Source organism: Netta rufina (assembly GCF_964035555.1).
Source record: "Netta rufina genome assembly, chromosome: 5".
Classification (NCBI taxonomy): Eukaryota; Metazoa; Chordata; class Aves; order Anseriformes; family Anatidae; genus Netta; species Netta rufina.
The window spans coordinates 44,843,790-44,857,919 of record NC_140128.1 but is presented as its reverse complement, the minus strand read 5'-3'; positions in this window follow the sequence as shown (position 1 = coordinate 44,857,919).

Here is a 14,130-nt window from a genome sequence, read left to right as displayed (position 1 = left end):
CTTAAAGTTAACAGAGGAATTTTTGCTTTTTCTTGGGAATTTAACAGTACTGATAGGTGAAATAGCATTTACAGTACGAACAATGAACTAGAATTTCAATATTAAAATAATAACACAAGCTTTTTATTACAATTTTATATGATTTCATTTAAAGACACCAGGCTTGTGGGCTGTTCTAATATATTTAATTATAAGTTTCAGGAACATATTTTATCTACTGTATCTGGTTACTTAGCTAATAGATACGTGCCTCTGTGATCTTTTTTTTTTTTTTTTTTCTGAGTGTTCCTTTTTATTTAAAAAAGGACTACAAACACCTCCTCCAAATGGACATTTGTACTTGGAAATTGTGCCTTTTCTAGTTGCTACTCTAGAAAAAAAAAACAGCAGAGATTCTATTTTTGTACTGAAACTCTTAATGAGAACACAGATTTTTAAATAAGGCTTATGTCAAACCTAACTGTAGTTGCACTGTTGGCAGGACTCTCCAGAAGTTTGGAGGTGAGCTTTGTTTTTGCATTTCACCATGAATATCCCCTGCCTTAATGTTTCGGTGCCTCTGCTTGAGGAAAAGGAGTGTGGTGTGTCACTCCGAGCTTTAACTATAGTGAAAAACTGAGCAAGTGAGTATGTGAATGTGTGCGCAGGGTTGTGTGTGGGTGTGTATGAAGGACAGAATAGCCCCTCCCTGTTCCCAGCTGATATTCCTGTTTTTATACAATTTATAATGATTTATTTAAAGGTGCAATATATGATTTACTGAATAATGATCACTCTATTCTAATAGAGTTTTACTCAGGTCGGTGTCTTTTTATTGTTGTTGTTTTTTCTCAAATGTATAAATCTGTGAAAATGTTGAACTAAGGTTCCAGGTGTCCAAGCACTCCCAAACAGATTGACTGGCTTTACTGTTTCTACCAAAACAAATTGCACAAAGTTCTGCTGTAAAGACCAACTTCTTGGTTGATTTAGCTGTTTAAAACTGAGACATATGTTACCTGCCTGCATCTCATTGATCTAATGTAATTGTTTTGTAATTGTTTGCAATGTACTGCTGCTGTTATTTTAACTGGTCCTTTTAAAAATAGAACAAACAAGCAGAAAACCCCTAGTTTGCTGGTTTTGCAAGGCAAGGATTTGATTGGATTTTGCTGGTACATAACTGCTAGACTTATGAAGGCATTACTGATGAAGGACTTCTTAAATAGTTTGGGGGTGTGTTGTTTTTTGGTCTTTGGATCATTGCACTGGTTGCATTGCAAAGGAATATGAAGTTTATGAATAATGCTATAGAATAGCTCTAAAGAAGTGAAAATCTTGTGAAGGTTTAATAACCAGAGTCCCTGAAGTTCTGCTGCTTTTTGTTTGTTTGTTTGTTTTTTTAGCAGAGTTGTCAAAAATAGCTACATATATTAGGAGTATATGTGGTCTTACAGTGGAACCTGGCAACCTCACAGAATCCACTGTTAGCAGAAGAAAATGTAGGAATTCCTGGTGTACAACTGTAAATTTACAGATAACCAGAGGAATTTTTCACACCCAGTGTGAAATTGTGGTGTGCTAGGTGAGCAAAACTGGAGGACAAACCACAAAATGCTTCGGTTCTTTTTTTTTGTAGCAGCCACTTGTGGGTTCTTGAATATTTTTTCTTTCTCTGATTTTTTTTTAATCAGTACACATACACACAAAAACAAAACAAAAACCTCCAAACCTAATGCATGAGGTTAGCAATCCTGCCCGACTCCATCCAAAATGGCAGTCCACATAGTTGATCTCACCCAGCATTCTTCCTAAGCTGCTGTCAGATGACAAACAGAAGTAAACCACTGGGACCAAACTGAACCATTCCAAAGGAACTGGGAGGAAGAAAGGCCTGTCCCTTACAGTCATGTTATTTTTTTCTTCCTTTCAGTCTTCTAAGTGCAGAGCACAGAACCAGTTATTCCTTATTCCAGGTCCTGCGGAAACTTGCTGCCTTAGGGTGGTGAATGAATGCTCTGTTGCTTCAGAAGTCCTTGTTTTATACAGCACAGAGGAGAGGGAGATGAATCTTCTACTTTAGATTGTGTTTGCTTTATATTGCAGTGGAACATCAGAACCAGATAGCATCATGTTTCTGTCCAACCACCTTTTCTTGCAGAAAACAAAAGTATCTGTCCCATTCTTTTGATGTTGGAAGTCTCAGTGTCACAAAGTCTCCATTGTGTCAGCATCTAATGAATATCCATTTTTAATACCATTGTATCTACTTCAACACTTCTGTGATTTCCCAACACTTAATCATTGTGAGAAGAGGCAGAAGTTTGAACTAAATGACCTGTAGATCCCAGGGATAGGTGAAGGGCCAAGGGGAAGATGTATGAGGAGCGGCTGAGGGCACTGGGCCTGTCTACACTTCATTGCGAGGGGGAGTGGAGAGGCAGGTGACCTATTCTCTGTAAACACCAGTGATAGGACCACAGGAATGGTGTTAAACTGAGGCAGGGGAAGTTTAGGCTGGACATCAGGAAGGGGTTCTTCACCGAGAGGGTGGTCGCACACTGGAACAGGCTCCCCAGGGACGTAGTCACTGCACCAAGCCTGTCTGAATTTAAAAACCGATTGGACTGTGCACTGAGTCACATGGTCTAAACTTTTGGGCAGACCCGTGCAGTGCCAGGAGTTGGACTTATGGGTCCCTTCCAACTCGGGATATTCTATGGTTCTATGAAAAGGTTGGTAAGGCTTAAAATGTTTTAAATGAAGTTGGCTCTATTTTCTCTGTGAGTAAGTAGGCCGTGCTTCATAGGATATCTATGCAGGAAGAACAGGATTACAGGTAACCTTTCTACCAGGGGTCTCTTGTGGATCCTTTTTGGCCAATGTGACTTGAATCCTGGCAAATATTTTTTTCCCTGCATTCTGATGTTCACCGTGTTATAGCTGCTGAGATCTCTCTCCTCATTCAGTGTTTTCTCTTGCTGTTGCTCATCTAAACTGATTTACTTTCCAGGCTCAAAGCTCTACTCTGTGGCAATGACATCTCCTGCATTTCTGTTGTACGCTTCTTCCCATTTGGGGCGTGCTTAAGAAGGGAAAAGTTGATGCGTTTCAAATAAGTGACTGTTAGTTAAATATCTTGATATGATGTATAAATTTTATTGTTTTCTTATTTGTTGTACAGGAAATTTCAGCACGTCTATAATGTTTTTAATTGATTTGTTTTTAAAAATATAAAAGTAACAATTAAAAAGCATCATCCTAGAGCACTTTGTCGTTTCCTTTCTTAGAGTTTTGTTTTCAGTTTCTTTTGAATTAAAATTAATTTGCCAAAATACCTGTTTCATTTAGAAAGGCTTTAAAATGTGCAAGAAAAGTGGGTTCCAACCCTTTCAGGTGGATTATGAGATGATTTGTGTTACAGTCACGGCTCTCTAAAGGTTGTTATTCTGACATTGAGACTTGCGTAGCAGGACTAGGACATGACGTTTCTCTAAACAAAGAGCTTGCACCAGTTGAAGGAACAATACCTTAATGCAAGCTCAATCAGAAGATTTCTACTCACTGAAATAGCCATGGCTGAGGACCGGTGTTTGTAGGACTTATTCAAAAACAAGAGTGAGTATTTTTTCATCCCTTGAATGGGCTGTTCTGTTGTCACAAGGGAAAGCATAAAAAGGGATACTTACAAAGAAAATATCTTTGTGATAACAGACTTCTTGATTACAGATTACCTGGCTGTAGATGCATACAAAATACCTCAATTCAGTCAATTTCTATTAAAATTCTCAGTCTCCATACCTGGTGAGCATTATCCAAATCACTCCCCAGGAAAATCACATGCCCAGAAAATGATTCTGGCACTCAGCAGCTCTCCAGTTCATCTCAGGGTGCTGACATTTACTGCAAAATCTTGTGATCCTCCACGGTAACCCTACTGCAATTTCTGAAATGACTGAGTGGTGAGATAAGAGCGAAGCGATTGTCTTGTATTCTTCCACTGCAGCTGATTACCATTGCCATGGGCAATAAGTTTCAGGGAGGCTTTTAGGGAGCAAGATTCCTCACTTTTTTTTACCATATATCACAAAGGCTTGTTGTTTGGTTTACTGAAATTCAAATACTTCAAACTGTTCTGGCTGCCCTTAGAGACCATGGGGCATGTGCAAAGCTGCCTAGAGTTACGCATTCTCAGGGCTTCCAAAATACCACTGTTACTGTTTCAGCCATGTACAGGTTTTAAAAGGTGGTTAATTACCATAGAAGCTCCTGTCACTTTATAAATATTGCTAATAGATGACTGTCTAATAGTATGATGAATCTGTTTTAACAAACTGTTCACATTTATTACATAGCTATGCCTGACTGGATGACAGAAGTTTCACCTGGCAGAAAATGTCTCTTGCATGCTAACCCAAGGCAGGATAGCATAAGTGCATCCTCACTGTAGAATTGCAGCTTGGAGTAACTAAGCAATATACCTCTAATATATAATGTTTGCTGCTACAGTTCTTCAAATCACTTCTGTGTCTGCTGACTACAATGAAAACCCATCTTTTTTCAGCTTGACTTTACAGACATTTCTTGCAGGTAGGGGTTTATTCAGTCTTACCAGCTTGTTAGTAGCCTGTTCAGGTAGGTAGAGTTGAGCCAGTGTATCTGGAAATCAAATTTTGTACCTGGTCTTGTCATTTATTGTCATTTATTAGTTTTACTGCCTTTGAGACTAAAGAACTGGAGGTCAGAGAGAAGAATGTAATGTTTTTGTCCTGTTCTTTATTTGATAAATGGGATGCAGTCAGAAATGCTGCTGCTCTTTCATGCCCTTCCTGGCTGGGTGTTACCAGGCAGCAAATGGAGTTTGGAGATGAACGGATGTGAATGTTCTTGCAGAACAAGAGTAAAAAATGGGGTCTTGGAAAGGAAAAACACTGGAGAATTTTGCACACTGCTTTTCTCAAGCAAAAAGAAAAATCTTCTTAGTGCTGGGAAAGCTACTAGGCCTTAAAAGCTTCTGGGTGATCTGGGGGAGAGGAAAAAAAAATAAATACAATGGTTTTTGTTCAGGGACAGAATGAGGAGCAAAGAGAGAGCAACAGTTTACTCACTTCTGAGATAGGTACAGTGTTCTCCCACTTCTGATACCCACCAGAGAAGTTAGTTTTTTTTATTTTTCAATTACTGTGGCACTGCTGAGGGAGTCCTTTTCAGTCATTACACAACCAAAGAAACCTCCTGTTGTTGAAACCTCTGACTTCAAATGGTTTTGTTTTCAGCAATTTGCAGAACTGTTTGTGGAGTTGGTTCCAAATGTTGTCACCTCAATATTGTGCTTTGTTCTGTTCTCCCTCCTTTCATCTTGGGGAAAAAAAACTGCCCACGCCAGCCTCCTGCCTGTGCAGGCAGAGGTACATGAAGTGCAAAACCTGCCTGGAAGGCACCAGGAGGAGCTGCTTCCTGCCTACTTTGCTGGCAGAAGCAAAGGGGCTGTTTGTACATCTCACAAGTGGAAGAAGCTGGGAGCCCCTGTCAGCCTGTTTCCTAGATGTGAAGAAAAAAGTTCAGAATCCAGGCCTGTTTTTGTTTGTTTGTTTGTTTGTTTTTGTCCCTGTTGCTTGCTTCACCGCATTTATTCATCCAAGTACCTTTTCCCAGTTTTCTTTCTTTTTTAAGCTAGTAGATAACATCCCCCAACAGCCAGAAGCAAAGCTAACAACTGAGCCCCCCTCATGAAGAAACGGTAGTCTAATTTGATCAAAGTGAGTTACTTTAACTCACATCCTACCTTCAGCTTTCCAAGTGACGGGGGAAGAGACAAGTTCTCAGGAGTGATGTTCTGGACATAATTCTAGTGTTTTGTGGACATCCCTAATGTTTTAGTAGTGCTTGTGAGAAGACTGCAAGCACATTGCCATGTGCTAGAGAGACAGTGCTCTCACACACTGCTATGCTTCTGTCCCTGTTTTGAAGGAGAGTAGGACGGGCAAGAAGATGTGTGCTGAAATTTTAAGAAAAGGTGTGAAAGATTTCTGGACTTGTTTTTGATTGATAGTTGTTTCATGTGGTATGTCCAATGCTGGGAATGCAATACAGAAGGAAAACAGGCTCTATGGTAAAGGCTGATTTAACATCTGCTCTGATTAAGGTATGTGTCCACCTGAACAGCGATGGCTGGAACTGCACAAATGTATCCTGTTCATTTCTGTTTTCAGCCTCCAGGTGGCACGCGATACCATCGTTCTTCCCAGGTAAAGCTGCTCCTGCCAAGCCGCTCACTTTCCCTCTCGCTTCCCAGATGCCGATAACCTCCCTCCACCTCATGTGCTGTTTCCCTTTCCTTCTCCCTGTGCTGTAGGTGCAAAGCCCGTCCCCACCAGCCCTGGCTCACGTTCAGCCAGATGCAGCATGCTTGTCTATAGATGCACACCTGATTAGATGGCGCGTTTCAGAAACTGTAAGTTCAGCACTAGCCTGACAATGCAAAGTAGCTGGTGACTATGTCAAACAAGCCTTTGCTTCCTTGAGAAGTCGCTTTTACACTCTTGGCAATGCTTAGACATTTTCTGATCGTGTACCTCGTCCAAGGTGTAATGGCTCTGGTGGGACCAGTCTGGAGCTGGTTATTCTGGATTATTAGCTGTGCTCATTTCCCTTCCTTATCAGTCTGCTCTGCAGCTGTTCCCAGCAATAATGGATTTATAAGATAGCTGAACACAGTGCAGATACGTCAATAAAAACAGGAAACAATGATGCGCTTGCTTGTACTGCTCAATAAGTGTAACAGTTAAAAGGCTATTTCAGTTAATGGATCTGTTTATGTGCACGTGTGTAACACTAACCATGATTCTCCCATGCCTTTTCTTACATAGCTCCTTGGGGAGGCTTTAAATGCACCTTTTAAAGCATCTGGCAACATCTGCTGGGTTACTTTGGCTTCTTCTGTCTCCAACCTGAAACACAATGAGATGTCAAGGCAAAGCTCTAGTGGCAGATTCTTTTTATTATTTTTTTTACAAGCACAGCTATAATGGAGATAGACATGTAAGGGAACTTCAGCAAATGTGCTAAATCTACTGAAATACACATCTAAATCTACCCAGCTGCTTACAAACCCGTACACCTTTCAGTGAGGAATAAATCAGAACAAGAAATAACATTTCACATCCCAGCGTCCTGTGCTCGTAATTCAGCATCAGGCCCAGGGAAGATCTGCTCTGGGCAGGGTCTGCCACGGCCAAACAGTTCTCGGGTGCTAGTCCTGGCCCAAGTGATGCTCCCAGCATGGATGGTGACAGCCCAGCTAGGCATGTGCAGGAGAAAAGCTGAGAGCTGGAGGTCACTCGTAGGCCACTTACCAAAATACCGAGAAAAATTTCTGAACAATAAGGATTAGTGAAGCCTTTAAAATCATCGTAGTTTAATAATAAGCCAAGCCTAAAGCTATTGAATTGTTCTTCTTCCATACTCTGATCTCCTAAAACATGACTGGGATGCAAAATAGGTTTCACAGTGTTAGTTGTAGTGAATATTTTAATTTGTCAAGCTCAGTGCCAGCATTGCCACTGATGCTGCAGCTTGGTATTTTGAAAATGAGCTTTTTAGATTTTTAGAAAGCATTGCCTTTAAAAAAAAAAAAAAAAAAAAAAAAAATCAAACAAAGCTTTGAACAGTTCCACAGTGCCTGTAAAAAATCTTTCTTGGGAATTTCTTTCCATTTTATTTTTTCACCATTTGGATGTTTTTAAAACAATTTCAAGTAAATATGAATGTTGATTGTTTCAAGTAGGATTTAAGATTATATGCCATTTTAGTTTCTTTAAAACATTTTGTAGCCAAGGGGACTGAAATCCTGAAAAATCCAAAGAAAGCACCGATTCCAGTCACACGTGGAATGTGATGTTAACCCTGCTCCCCTCCTCTTGCAAGTCAGACAGAGAAGAGGCACGCCCAGAGCAAACAGTTTGAATGTGGCCTGGACAAACTGGGCATGCCTTTTTTATTTTAAGAAACAAAATTAAATGTGAAGCTAGAACATGGTGGGTCATAGACCAGAGAAGCTGAAAATACACGGATGTCAGTCAGTAACATGCATTTAAGCTTTCTGCAGACAGTAACCCGAGTTGCTATCTAGAACTGGACACAAATTGTAGTAATGCTGATAACTCCCCTTTATGCAGATTTTGGTATATGTGCTGACCTATTTCAATAAGACAGCTTTCTCTTATGTAGATTTATATTAGAATGTTATTCTAAGCAGCTGTAGGAAATATATGCTTTTTCCTGAAGAGCACTCACTGAACCATCTCTCACCTGTATTTAGGTCCTCAACCTTCTATTTCAGAGAGAGAAATCAGAGGGTTGGGGTTTTTGGTGGTTTTTGTTTGTTTGTTTGTTTGTTCCCATCTAGCCAAGTTATTCCACTGTGTTGTAGGTGTGCATAGCTGCACAAGATGAAATTTTACAAGTCAGTTTGAGGAAGGCACAGTGTTTTTTCCAAACCAAAGCCTTAAGGCTCTTTGAAAGTCACTGGCTTTAACTGATGTTAGGAGAGGTATGATGTAGAGAGGTATTATTCTGTAGAATACAGGCAATTCATTACAGATAAAACATGACTACAGTCACAATGTATTGCACAAAGTTGTAAGTGCTTTTACTAGGTAGAGCCAGAATCCATGTGAAGACACAACGAGCACCCTGGTCTGCAGAGGCTGCTCTCCCAGCAATCAGAGAAAACACGCTATTGCAATTTTTTACTGAACTGTTCTTTCACTTAGCAGACACTTATTTTCCAAGGTCTTGGCTATTCAGTTTATTTCAGAAAAGGCAGAGTGCCTATTTGGGTGTCGAGCTGGCTGCTTTCTAGGCGGGGGGACACAGCCACTGAGGAAGGAAGGACCCATCCTGGTGAGACTTCACATTCCACAGCATGACTGGATGAATCAAATTACTAGCTGAGTGCATCATGAGATAGCAGTGTGATGACCATGGTCACCCTACCAAACAGAATTTGCAATTGTCTACCATTTTCTGGACTTCTTTTAGATTTTTTTATTATTTTTTTTAGAATAGAGTTTTTTTTGTTTTGTTTTTGGTTTTTTTTTTTAATATTCACAAGTAGTTTCTTTCAGCAAAACAGGTAGAAAGAAAATAAAATCAGATATTTTTGTAGGTGATTCAAAGTCTGAGCAATTAACATCTACATGGTGGACAAAAAAAAAAATCAAAAAAACACCACCACACACAATCACCATTAAAATACTACGGAGAAGACTAGCAAAATGAACTGATACCTTTGCCAGCAGCCATATTGCAGTTCTGAATCACTTCCCAATGGGCTGGGGGAAGCAAAGTCTGCTTCTGCTGTGCTGGTGCTGAGGGACTGTGGTGGAAAAAACCTGCATGTTTTACTGCAGGTGTGCAGTGCAAATGTTTGCAGAAGGGAGGCTGTAGTGCCTCCTGTTCTTGCATCGCACCACAGAAAATGGAAATAAAATATTTAACACAGTTAAATAATTCTACTGCAACTAATATATCATCTTAATAATTTGGGATTGTACCAAAAACGAGCAGGCAAACAGGAAGGTGAGATTAGTACGAGTCTCTCATCAACCTCCACAGGGAAGGCATCATACTCAAAGCTGACTGTAGCCTTTTAACTTTGCTGGCGTGCAAGGAAAATTCTTCCACACTAATAGTCAAATGATAATTTCCCATGATTGAAAGGCAGGAGCTGCTAAGCATAACAAAGTGAGCTTCCTTTGCTCTCTAAGACGTCTGCCAGCACTGTGATCAAATCTTGGCTTTCCTTGGCCCACAGTCAGGAGGAAACTGCATATTCTTGATCAAAAGCACAGTCTGCTTGGGTGGAGACAATTTAATTATTGGTGACAAATCTGACAAAAGTTCTTTGAAGTAATAGTCTTCAGGATGGCTCAGTATTCACATATGGGGGAAATCAATCAACTAATTACAGCAATAAATAGCCTCAATGATGAGGCTGAAAAATGGGGTGAAAAGTGGGCATGAGAGCTGTGCGAGGTCACGAGCAACGGGCATGAAGGTGGCCAGGCTGGGAGGACCTGTGCTAAAATCTGCCAGTGGGAGGGAATACTTTTGGGTACATCAGTCATCTGTGTCTTGTCTGGCTTTTTGATCTGTTTTTTGTTATATGAAAGTGACTGAGGGGCCTGGTCAAGAAGCCAAAGTCGATAGAGCTGTATCTCACTTGTGATGCCTGCCAGCCTTCCCAAGGAGCTGGCAGGGCTCTGCCTCCCTAGGAAAGGCTGGTCCCGAGAAGGAGCCCAGGACCTCCCACACCAAGCGCAGCCACAGCAGAAGAAATCAGGAGATACAATAGGGCCGCAACAGACAGAAAAACCCAAATGAATTTATATAGTTGACTGAAATGCCACCTTCTCCTAAGGTACTCCACAGCAAAGGCAGGAAGCAAACACAAAACTCCGATTAAGGTCTTATTATACCTGTGCAAATCCCTCTTCTGTAAGCTGACTTGTAATCAGAAGGAGGTTTTGTGAGTATCTGGGGCTCATCTGCTTCTCTGGTGAGGCAACCAGCAGATGCAGGGTGGCATTCCATTACCTAAGCAGTGCCAAGCACCACCTTGAACATGCAACAGAGGTTGTGTATGGTAGGCATGTACAATACACAGGAGGTCTATGCCTTTCTGCAGCAGCTGGGTGCTTAAAATGGGCTAAGCCCTGCAAAGAGGCACCTGCCCTTCTGTCAGGAACGGCCCTTGTACCTGCCAGCCTCACCCCAGGGATGAAAACCTGGCCCTGGCCTCTATGCCTTCCATCTCCAATCCTCCCTGCTCTGCTGGTAAAGCAAAAGCAGGCAGAGCCCCTGAATGCGGCTGTGGGACTGCTGCCTGCTAGCGGGCACAGGGAGGGCTCGTTTCAAAGGAAGGAAGTCATGGCACCCAGATGGATCCCCCTCTGGCAGCAGATGAAAACTCTGTGGCTTCAGAACAAACAGATCGATTTTTGCACGTAGGAATTCAAGAAATCAGCTGCATGATGTTATATGAGCTGGAGGGGAAGCCTTAGAAGTAAAAAAAGCACATCATACATGATGCATTTGCTGGTGATGCTGACTGAGGCATTCTGTGCTGAGTGAAATCGCCATACAGCAGAGGTGAGGAAACAGGGCCAGCAGATTTATACCTCTTGTACGCAACAGTACATCAGTGTTACTAGAAGGAGGAGAATGCTCTTAAAAAGAACCACCACCACCACAGCCTGTTTTGGCTGTTCAGAAATGGGAGCTGGAATGAAACACATGTAGTGGTACCTCATACTTCAACTACAGAAGCCAGTAATAATTTTCTTACTGTTCTTGGGTTCATTTGTGTCTATGGTCTTGAAATCTGGGAAGCTGTCTCGGGAGCAGACTAATATCAAAGGTTTTCTTCTAAGAAAAGCTTCATGGTCCTTACACACAATACTGTTAAGCACAAAGGTGAATTAAAGCATGTGTGAATAACCTTTCTGAAGGCAGAAGGCCATTTAGTATTTAAGCATATATGCTTGAAGACTTTGCTGAATACAGCCTTGTACCTAGCAAGGAGATAAAGGAAGACCCCTACTCTGGCACTGTGCCCCCTCTTATCAGCCTGCAATAATACAGGGGCTGGTGCTTTTTTAAAGCTTTCTCCTGAGCGCATACATAAGGGCAAAAAGCCTCTAGTTTTCATCTTAGTGGCAGTTGCACCAAAACAAGACCCCTGTGGCACTAGCAGATAAGAATGGCTCTTAAAATATTGTCTCACAACAGCACTGTACATGATTATACCCAGGAGTACCCTGAAATGGTGGATTAAATGTAGCAGAGGTGCTACTGGGGCAAACGGAGGTGTATTTGCTGCCCTGAGGGAGCTCACCTTGAGGTACAGGGATGTGGAGCAATTTGAGAGCATGTGCTGGAGGGAGTAACACACACAGATCTTTCCCACATAAAACAGATTAAAAGATGACGAATAAACAACGGAGAAACACCATAAACCTCAGGAAAGATAAAAGGACAAGCGCCCGTAGAGCCGTTTCTCGCACTTTTCTCGATTTTTTTCCTCACCTTCCTTCACGTTCCTCAGCCCGAACCTATACCCCCCCCTCCACCCCCTCCCCGTCAGCCTCGGCCGCCCCCTGAGGCGGGGCCGCTGAGGTACTTCCCGCGCTTCGCGCGCGCCTCGCCTCACCTCGCCTCAGGGCTGCGTTCCGCCCTCACGGCCTCGCACCTCGCTTGCAGGCGCCCATCGCTGCGATCCGCCCCGCATTCTCCACCGCTGGGCACTATCCTGCAGCCATCGGCCGGTCCCGAGGGGACGGTGTTACTAAAAGGAGGAGAATGCTGCAGCTTTTAACGAAAAACACAAGGGGACAGCTGGCCCTGATGGCGCCCGGCGGCACGTTCCCCCGGCGGCCATTTTATGCCGCGGGTCCCCTCAGCGGGCATGAGGCGGCGAGGGGCAGGGCTGGGGACGCTGAGATGGCTCCCGAGTCCCTTCAGGGCGCCCCGAGGTGTGAACCCAGCCGGTCTGTGAGTGAGATATGGGGTTTGGGGTTTTCTGGTTGAAGTTTGTCGTGTCTAGCCTCGCCTTTGTTGGTGCGAGGGTTGTCGCTGGTGAATGGCGCCGGCTGATCCTCATGCATGTGGAGGGAGAAAGAGGGTGGGGGTAGAGGGACTTGTGAATAATTAAACGCCAATACGGAGCAGCATGAATAATGCATGATGAATTAGCCCAAGTGCAGCAGAGGAAGCATGGGTGAAGTTTGTTTCTACAAGCAGAAAATGGGATGTGACAGGGTATTTATGCTGGAACAGCTGTTTATTAAAATTGTTAATTTATTTATACAGATTTGCTCCCTGGTGCAGTTAGGAGTTTTGCCAAGGGTGGGGCAAAAATCCGTAACTGAACTGGAAAATAAATTTGTAGGGCCCCAGAGCAGCACTCTCTGCCTTGGAGACCTCCCTCCTTGCTCAGTACTGGGCTTCCCCACGGGCCTCCTGCCTCATGAGGTGCTCTCTGGTGGCAGGTGAGGCAGGCAGGGTAATTAATGCTCATAATTCCATGAAAGCCCACGTTGGAGAGGCCCATGTTGATTCTAGCTTTTCTGATCTCACTTTCCACAACTACCTTCTTCCTTTCAGACTGTATTTGCTGTTCCAACATAAATTATTTACATTTTAAGATGTTATGTTCATTACAGATGGTAACGGGACTGTCAACCAGAGGGCACCAACTATGCTGCAGGGTCAAACTGATTTAAGGGTGTTTGTGTGTAGAAATAAAAATTCAGGCAGTTCTGTTTGAATTCAGTTTTCCTGTCAATAATACTCAAGGCCAAAAGCTGCAGTATTAGACTTGCAAAGTTGCTTCATTTGGATCAAAGTGAGTTCTGAGTAACATGATTTATTATTTTTTTTTTTAATGCGTGCATTGCTTAGTCTTGTTTGCTGTATTAATGGGTAATCTGGGTGTTTGTCATGATATATCGCAGGACAGCACGCACAGAAGGTGTTAATTACAGATAGCTGTGCAGCTACTCTGTGGCACAAAAAGTCCAGCTTTGACATAGCTGGCACCATCCTCACTCATCATGGCCTGCACCTGGAGCAGGATTGTGTAAAGCCACCAGGAGCTGAGCACTGAGCCTTTCCTACACCTTCTGCACCTTTCACACAAGGGCTTACTGAAACACCATCCATCAATCTTGTCTCTCCTTCATGCTCTGCCCTCTCCCTTCCCCTTTTCAGCAAGGATGTGGTGCCCCCTGACCTGCCTGCTTCAGGAGAGGGCATCTTCTCATGGGTGTGAACAACATGTGGGGAAATAGTTTTTTCTGTTACTCTCTGCAGACTGTATTTTTCAGCTTTAGGACTGATGCATGTTTTCTGGTGCCTGTTGCAGTTCTTTGCTTAGAATTGCCCATGGATTTCTGTTTTTATGGAGGTGACAGAACAGTACCCTCAATCAGGGACTGCTTAGATTGAAGTAGAAAAAAACAGTCTGAGTTCCTCTGGTTGTTTTTTTTTGTTTGTTTGTTTTGTTTTTTCTATACATGCTTTTAATAATCATGCTGTGCTTGAAAAGTTGAAACTATGGAAGTGACGCTGTTGTGCTACCACTTGTGC